Below are 9,096 nucleotides of genomic sequence, written 5' to 3'. Positions count from 1 at the left end.
GCAGGAATGTTTCCAACTTGCCATGGCTACTGAGACAAAAGTTACAGCTAATTCAGCCCTGGCTGTGGAAGGATTAAGCCTCTAGCTGTGGAGTTTCAGGGGGAAGGTGACTGAGGCTGAGGAGTGGACTCTGCCTCTGCTCCATACAGCCAGGAGCTGAGCACAGCCCCCTGCAGTGATTCCAGCATCCCCCCACCTCCCTTCCAGCACAGAAATCAGTTTCCTTGCTTAAGACTCACACCCTAATTTTGGATGGCTAATTTTTTTTTAAAAGGTGTGTGGTGTTTGCAAGTAAATATGGTATTTCCTGGCCGTTACCTTTAGTTACAAGAAAGATGGAAACAAAGCATTGGAAACCAATTCTTTAATCATACAACCCAAACTCCTGTTGAAACCAAAGGGAGTTGTGGAATGAGGAAGCACTATACAAGTTGAATAACACCCATGAAAATGAATTTATATTTTTAAAAGCTTTGCAGGTAAAACTGTGAAGATAAACTGTCTCTCTCTACTTAAAGCTTTCAAATAACATTCTCAAAAGTTCCAGCAAATTGGTACCCTCTCTCTCCTTAACAGAAATAAGGACCTGGTCTTGCAGGCCTAATTCAGCCAATTTTTTTCCTGAATGAGGAAAGCAAGACCAAGCCCCCTGTAGAGGATTTGAACTCTACAGAACTCTGGTTGCTCTGAAGGCACTCCCTTTCATAGGCCCTCACATAAGCACATGACTAAGATAGGTATGTTTGCAGGGTTCCCAAGAGGCTTAAAATAATTTGTATTGATGGTGACAGAGGAGGAATGTTACAAATGTGTTTGGGTTTCTCAAGACAACTACAGACAGACACCACCCACCACTTTCATCCACTGACACAATGAAAAGCATGGAAAATGCCGCAGGCAAAGGGAAAATAAATAAATGGTAACTGGTGAGCTATTGTATGTTCAAGATAAATATAAGATGAATAGGTCTAGACATGTTCTGAGAATGAAAGAGCTTTGATTACAAACCCAGTTGTTCTTGTTTGGCCAGCATATTCCCACTCAGGTCAGGGCTGGGTAAAAAGGCACTGTAGACAGTTGAACAGGATCAGCTTGCCTTGCTGTTTTGTGCAGGAAAGAGACTGTGAACAACTTTCCAGATTCAACCTAAGTCAATTAACTACATTTAATATCCAGATAAGAGACTGGCAGAAGGACTGCTTGGGATAGTGGAGTTCTTCTGATGATGCATAGTCTGAAGCCAAAGTCTGTCCCTGAAGCTCCACAGTGACATCATCCTTTAGATAGTGGATCATTTATTTAAACTCATATGACGCCTGATCTTTCTGCTTATCACAGTCAATAGCAAAATTCCAATAGACTTCAGTGGGTGCAGGAGCAGGACTCATAAAAGTAGAAGTCTGAGTCTCTTGTTTAACTTGTATGTACTGGTTACTTTTGTTACAAAGAGCAGGTTGTCATACTGCCTGGAAAGACCACAAATGTTTTGGCTCTTGTGTTACAGATAGGATTCATGAATGATGGTAGAATCATAGCAGCAGACATTCAGTGCTATGTTAATGGTGGGTGTACACCAGATGAGTCGGAAATGGTAAGCCCTTCTAAGCTACCAGTAACTCAACAAAATGAAAATTATTTTCTGAGACTGGTACATCCTAAATCCACTCTTGTTATAAATGTATCTATGGAAATTATGTTTGCTTCAAGGATCAATCAATGAGGTTCTCTGCCTCCTTTCAGAAGGACTTAGGAATTTCAAATTTTATGATTGCAGTGGAACATGCCCATGTTTATTAACTAACCACTTAGCTTATCTGTCCACCTAACCACTGTCCCCCTGAACCACTTTCCCCCCAGCCATGAGTATGGCTAACATTTTTTTGTTAGTTCTGGTAGTGGTTTCCTACCACAGGATTCACTGTCCTTATAAGGGGAAAGAAACTGTTCATGTTATCATTATCTCCTCTCTTACTGCAGGTAATAGAGTATGTTGCGTTAAAAATGGATAATGCTTACAAAATCCCCAATTTCCGAGTCCGGGGCCGCGCCTGCAAAACACATTTGCCATCAAATACTGCCTTCCGAGGATTTGGCTTCCCACAATCAGCTCTGTTTGCAGAATCCTATCTTGCAGCTGTGGCAACCCAAACTGGTTTACCACATGAGAAGGTAAACAGACTGAGGCTAACGAAATAAGGTACAGCAGGGTCTTGTTCCTGTTCTCACTGAAGTAAATGGCCAAATCCATGTAGAAAAAGTTTGCTTAGGAAGCGTTTTACACTGAAGTAGATGCGTATAGGGCCAAGTCCTACCACCAGTACTGATTCTGAATAGCACCTTAATCTGTATTTAGGTCCACTGCAAATGTTTACAAAATAATACATTGAGCAGTATAAGTAAGTATGGCAGAGACTAGCTCAGACCCCTAGATGATTTTTCTCAATTTGATGTATCAGACCTGGTGTGACTGCCATGAGTTAGTACTGAAGAATCACCATCCTCTCTGGCCAACTTCTAGTTGTTCATCCATCATTTAAAACAGCCTCTCCAAAATGGACTGCTTACCTTTCCCACCAACACCTTCTCTCTGCCTCCCTTCTTATTTCCAGCAACAATTCTGGTCACCTGTGTTTGTAATATCAGTCTTAAATTCAGGTTTCTTTTGAATCTTCCCCTGCTATCCATTTTCCTTGTTTCCAGCTCTCTGATATCACCAGAATCTGCTCTTTCCTAATGGGACCTACAACTAAAATGACTGTCCATACTCTATCTACCTTTTGCCTTGATAGGTGTAACCTTCTCTTATCTGGTTTCCATCCAGCCTTTGGTTTAGCCAAACTATGGTCACTAAAATAATTTTCCTTCCCAAGTATCCAACGATGTAGCTTTCTTCCTAGCTTTTCTAATTCTTTCATTGATTGTTCTGTCAGTTTTGCTTTTCAGCATCACTTCCATGGCCCAAGCCATCTTACTCTCACCTATATCTCACTTACCCAGCCTCTGTATGTTCCTCCAGATCCTGTATCTTACTCCACCTTTTGCTTCCTTCACCTGCTTTGTGACTTCCTTAAATCTACCTTGTAATCTCCTTGTTTGCCATGTGACTTCTCTCTCTCTCCTCAAATGCCTTCTCAAAACTCACTTCTTCCAGTAGCCCCTCCTCTGGCTTTCTAATCATTACATAAAAAGCAGGGTTCTTTGGTAATATATTTTATTGAATGTACTATATAGGAAAAACAGATCTTAGGCAAGCATTTGTGTATACCAAGCATATCCAATTCATTTGGCCCTGTATCACAGCTCCACACTCCAGGGCTTCTCATGGGCTGGATGATCCACTTCCTGAGGCAGGATGTCAGCTTGACAATGTAGCTGCCAGAGCTGCTGTGTTGGCACTGCTCTGGAATCCAGAGAATAAATTCTGCTGCTGCTAACCCCGCCACTGGATTTAGTCACCAACAGCAACCAAAGACGCCAAACTTGGCAGCAGGAAAGGGTGTGGGGGAGTGGGAAGTGGTGGTGTTCCCTCCCTGGGTTCCAGAAGGGCACAATTTAAACATTTGAGGGCTGCCAGTTAGACAGCCCTTGTGTACCCAGTGTCCTTCCTCAGGGCATTTTGCAGCAGGGCATTCTCTGTCCAAGACCTTGTCTAACATATCTCCCAGCTATACAGTTGGTCCAGCAAGAGAGATTACCAAATAAGCCTCACTTTTCCCATATTCCCTAAGCTATCATGGCTACACTGTACCTATGATGTGAGTATGGCTGACCGGATTGGATCCCTTGATTCCAAGTTTTTTAGGGCTATGTAAATGTTTGGCACAAAGTAAACAATTGATATAGTCTCATTTGCCTCTTTTTCCAGGTTCGGGAGCTGAATATGTATGAAGGAATTAGTGTAACTCCTTTCAAAGAGGAGTTTGATGCAGCAAACCTGAAGAGATGCTGGAAAGAATGTTTGGCGAAGTCTGAATACTACAGCAGGAAAACATCAGTGGAAGAATTTAACAAGCAAAATTATTGGAAAAAGAAGGGGATTGCCATTATTCCTATGAAATTCTCAGTTGGATATAATACAACATATTACCACCAGGTAAACTCAAGGAATGTGGCCATAAAGGTCCCAGACCTCCACCACTCCCAAATAAGAGATCCCTCAAGAGCTTAAAGGAGGAAAGGGTCGAGGAAGGGAAGAGAGGGAAAGAGACATCCACCCATTGACACTTTCAGAATGAATGTGTCATATTCATGTGCCAGCCTGTCCCCTCTGTACGTACTAACATAATCCCTAGGTCACACTACCCTCCCTTGGCCTAGAAAAGAACTCCAGGTTCCTGATTCTTTACAGGCTACTGCTTTCCACCAAAGAATTGTGTAATTTACTGGCAACATCAAGAAATTATGTTCTCCTCTATCAGCTAGTCCTTGTAGGCAAAAGGCAGGGCAGGATGCTACCTTAGAGACTAACTGGTGCAGAGAGGCACAAGCTTTCATACACAACAGCCTGTCAGGCTACAGCCTCAATTCTAGGGTTTAGCTTGTCAGCTATTGTGGCCTTCCACCTCATAACTGGTCACCCAGGCTGGTCATGGCTGACTGGAAGCCTCCAGTAAGGCCTAACTCTCTGTCCACTCCTTGTCACCAGAGGGGCCAGCCAGGGTTAATTGGCCTTCCATTTCTTCCATATAAAGCCTTGAACTGGAACAGAAAGTGTCTGGACAGCAGGCCTCAACCTGACCTAAGCTTAGTTTGCTCATCCCTCTGGCTTGCTCCTCAGCAACAAGCCTGACTGACCTCCTGTTTTCTTGATCCAGCTTGCTCCTGGGCTTTTCTCTTTCTTTGATCTCCTGGTTTCTTGACTTGGTTTGCTCTTAGACCCCACTCCTGGATCGATCTATTGGCTTCCTGACCCAGTTAGACCTCAGGTTCTGTTCATCCACCCTGATCCTGCTTGGTACCTTGATCCCTGAGTAGCTCCAGACCTGACCACCCATGTCCCCATGTGACATAACCTATTTCATCAGAAGTAGATTGTTGCTAGCATCTGACAAAGGAAGCTGTCATCTATGAAAGCTCATGCCTCTTTGAACCTGTTAATCTCTACAGTGCCGCCCTACCCTACCTTCTGCCTGACTAGCTAACTAGAAATGTCATAGCCAGAAGCTAGATAACATGTCCTTCACCCAATCTCACAAGAATAAAGCAATTTGTATAAATAGCTTGCTGAAATTCTTGCAGAATCCTTATTAACTACAAGCAGCCTAACTAAACATCCTTCACCCAAAATTGCTAACCACAAGAAGCTTAATCATGTTAGATAGCTGGAGCACTCCCTCTTTCTCTTTTAACCACATGCTGATTGCTTTACCCTTGAGAAATAAGTTTGGATTCTTTCTGATGCTTTCTCCCATTTAAAGGCAGTTACTACATTAACATCAAGCTTAATGGGTTAAAAAGAATCAACAAGTTTCTGCTATTTTTTCTTTAGGCTGCAGCTCTGGTGCATATTTATACAGATGGGTCAGTACTGGTGACACATGGTGGAATTGAATTGGGACAAGGAATTCACACCAAGATATTACAGGTAGGACAAGAATTAACCTTATGAATATACACAGAGATACAACAGAAAGATATTAGTACCATGGCATCAGACCCTATAGGGAAACTCTGGGGACAGCCACGGTACTTGGAGGAGCTAAGTCCATTAAAAGAACTGAGGCACCTTATGTGGCTACTTATAGCATATCCAAGGCCCAAATGCAGAATATAATGTGACAGAGTCCCAAAATAAAGGGCCCACAAAATAATCTGATGGAAAAAAGAAAATACTGTGAGAATAATTCCTTTCATGTAAGTAATTTCTGTAACATCAGTCCCATAATTCTGTGTTTCTGATGTAGTTATAAACAATAAGCATATGAAACCACTAAGTTTATAGCAAAAAAATAATTTTGGGACTGACATGTGGGATACTGGAAAAGAGAATTGTCAGAATGCAGAGAGACATTGGAAGCTGAAACATCTATTCTGATGGTTTGGTCAGGCAGAAAGAAATGTGAGATTTTAAGCCCCACAAAAAAACATCCTTGGATTTAAAATCTGTCTCAAAATACTCTACAAGCAACAAAAGCCAAGTTAAAGAGAAGCATTCCTCCAAGTAAAGATATAGTGCCAAATTCTCTGTCCCTCCCTCTATTCATTGTTTTCTCCTAGAAAAATATAAGCAATGCAAAGTAAGTGAAATTTTTCTTTTATTTTACATAACTGTTTCCATAAATAGGCACCCACTTTGCTTGCCAAGCATAAATTATCCAAATCCAGTGGCATTCAATCTAGCTTAAAAGCAGCAAGAAAGCAGTCAGGTTCTCTGGCTTCTCCTTCATGATGGTTTTCATTATATGCAAGTATTCAAAGAGGTCATTTTTATAAGAGCAGACACCAGGATGATCAATTATTGATAAATGCTCCTTTCATGGTGGGAATCCCTGTATATAGAGTGTGACTGAGCAAGGTTTCAGCGTATAACATAGTCAATGTAATATTAGAATTCCCATCAAGTTTGGTCTTGTGTATATATGTTATGATAATGCTCTTTTTATTTATTTATTTTTATGACCTAAATCTCTGTCAGAGACAGAGAGATTCTGTCTCTGTTAGGGACCACATATTGTTGTGTTCTACTTTCCTTTCAGATTGCCAGCCGTGAATTAAAGGTGCCGTTGTCATACATACATCTTTGTGAAACAAGTACAGCAACTGTGCCTAATGGGCAAGCCACAGCAGGATCAGTTAGCTCAGAAACCAATGGAAAAGCAGTTCAGGTTATAGTTATTATGAATTATTGTTATGACTATTATTTCTTTAAATAGCTAACATTGCTCTGAGCATTTGCACCTCAATCATTGTTATTTTTGACTGTTTCTGAGAGAGCAGGTCGGTACCTTCACCTCGAGCTCTCTTTTGCTGGTTTTTGTGTAGTGTGAGGCAGGACAAATCACTGAACACCTGCTCACCAGTTTTTCTGTATCAGATCTAAAGATATATCTTTGAGTTATCAAGAGGAATTTATTGGTCTTGGTATCATTGTGAGTAATTAAACACAAGCTGATGTCAAACATTTTCTGTGCATCTTGTGACATGTTTACAGTCAAAATGAAACACCTGTATCTTTTGATGTACTTTAGGCCTGATCCTGCTCTCACACGACTGTAAACAAGACATGCGTTATACAAATCCAGTTGTATTAAATTCAGCGTAAAAGCAACAAAAAAGCAGAGCCAGGTTTTGTTGGTTTCCGTTATGCACAGGGGTACAAATAGGTCAGTTACATACACCATGGCAGATACCACTACTGGTCCTTGGTAAGTGCTGCCTTTGTGCTATCCAGCTGGAAGGCAAGAGAGGTGGGATTAGATGTTCAGGGGGAGGAGCAGAAAGATCATCCTCAGAATGAATCTGTCTCACAAATCAGAGCTCACTGTTGCTGGATTCATTTCCTTGGCTCTATTCATTGTTCTCTATTTGTCTCCTCCCCAGGATGCTTGTCAGATTCTTCGGAAGCGCCTGGAACCCATCATGCAGAAGAATCCTGAAGGCAAATGGGAGGACTGGGTTAGTGCTGCTTGTATATCTTCCTACAGGCCTGATAGCTCCATGGACGAGTCATTGGTATTTAGCCCCAGCCCACAAAGGGAGCTTTGTGGAAATTCAGTGCCTGGGGGCAGCTCAGAGAGGGGTTGTGCCTCCACAGGGGTTTTGCAGGCTGCTGTCCCAGCATGACTGGCCAGGTCCTGAAACTGTCTTTGTGTGAGGTGTCCTTATGCCATTTCTTACATCCCCAGTATGGGTCCAAGGCTAGCCAGGTCCACTAGTGGATGCAGATAGGTGCTGGAGTGTTATCTGACTCCAGCAACATAGATGCATCAGCTGTACAATACTCATCATCAGAAGTACCTTGTGGAGCAGTAGACTGCACAACATTATTGGAAAGGAAATGGTGATATCTGAGACAGATTTTGTGCATAAGCATAACTCTGTGAAAATTGTGCTGTTCCAGGCAGCAAAAATAAAACACTCATTAATGGACATATTGTTATATAGTGATGATTCCCAAAAGCTCCAGAGCTGTTATATCCACATGGAGCAAGAGCACTTTGAAACCTGCCTGCAACATTCTGGCCATTGCTAGAGGAAGGCCTCTTTAGAGAGCTACAATCCAAGGTACCTTTCCCCTGGAGGTGGCCTTAGCTAGTTACATCTAGGCAGGGTATTGCTTTTGCCCTTCATCCTCCTTAATGACACTATGGATACACCTGCCTTTTTGATTCCCATTACTCCATGTGCAATGAACTTTCTCCCTTCTGGCAGTGTTTCCCAGCATATCACTGGGAGTCTTTGACAAGGGGATTGACTTGTAGTCCTTTCTCTTGTGTCTTCCCATGCCAGATTAACTGCACTGGCTTTTCTTTCCTTGGCAAGTGCTCAAGTACTTGCCCAGTGTGGCAGTGCTGGGCACAAAAGCCTCTAAAATCCTAATTCTCTCTTAAACTAAAAGGCAGTTGGTTCTTTACGCTAGTTGAGGCCTCCGAAGTATTACCAATAATTAGTAGCAGAAATATTTATTTTGTAAATATTTCTAAAAGTCCCCTGTCATGCTGGGTACTGCACACACATAGAAAAAGAGGTCATCCCTACCATACAGGACTTACAAGCTAAAGAGCCCTTTCCTGCATGCTTCTGAAAGAATGTCTTCACCTTATCTCTGTTTGAAATAGACCATAACCACTGGTCTGTCATGATGATTTCACCTGATTTTCATGCATTAGTTAATCACAGTGATGAAATCACAGGCTGCTTGCAGACATTTAAAAAAACTCAAAAACACGCTTGACCAGAAGAAGCAGCACATTACTTCGACCTGGCTCTGCTGCATAGATTGGGCATTTCAGTGGGGATTTTTGGCACTTTTAGCTAAAGCTGATCAATCAGCTATTAGATAAAAGTGCCAAAAAGCCCCACTAAAGCACCTGATCTTTACAGATGTCAGGCAAGATGAGTCCAATTAAGGTGCTGCCTCTTCTGGGTATGCATGGG

General features: G+C 42.1%; 1 pseudogene; it reads left to right on the top strand.

Moving 5' to 3' along the window:
• LOC102385591 overlaps positions 1-9,096 on the top strand; it is a 31,245-nt pseudogene that overhangs the window by 13,713 nt on the left and 8,436 nt on the right.

The sequence above is a fragment of the Alligator sinensis genome, unplaced genomic scaffold, assembly GCF_000455745.1.
Source record: "Alligator sinensis unplaced genomic scaffold, ASM45574v1 scaffold566_1, whole genome shotgun sequence".
Taxonomy (NCBI): domain Eukaryota; kingdom Metazoa; phylum Chordata; order Crocodylia; family Alligatoridae; genus Alligator; species Alligator sinensis.
This window is presented reverse-complemented; position numbering and strand designations above follow the sequence as displayed.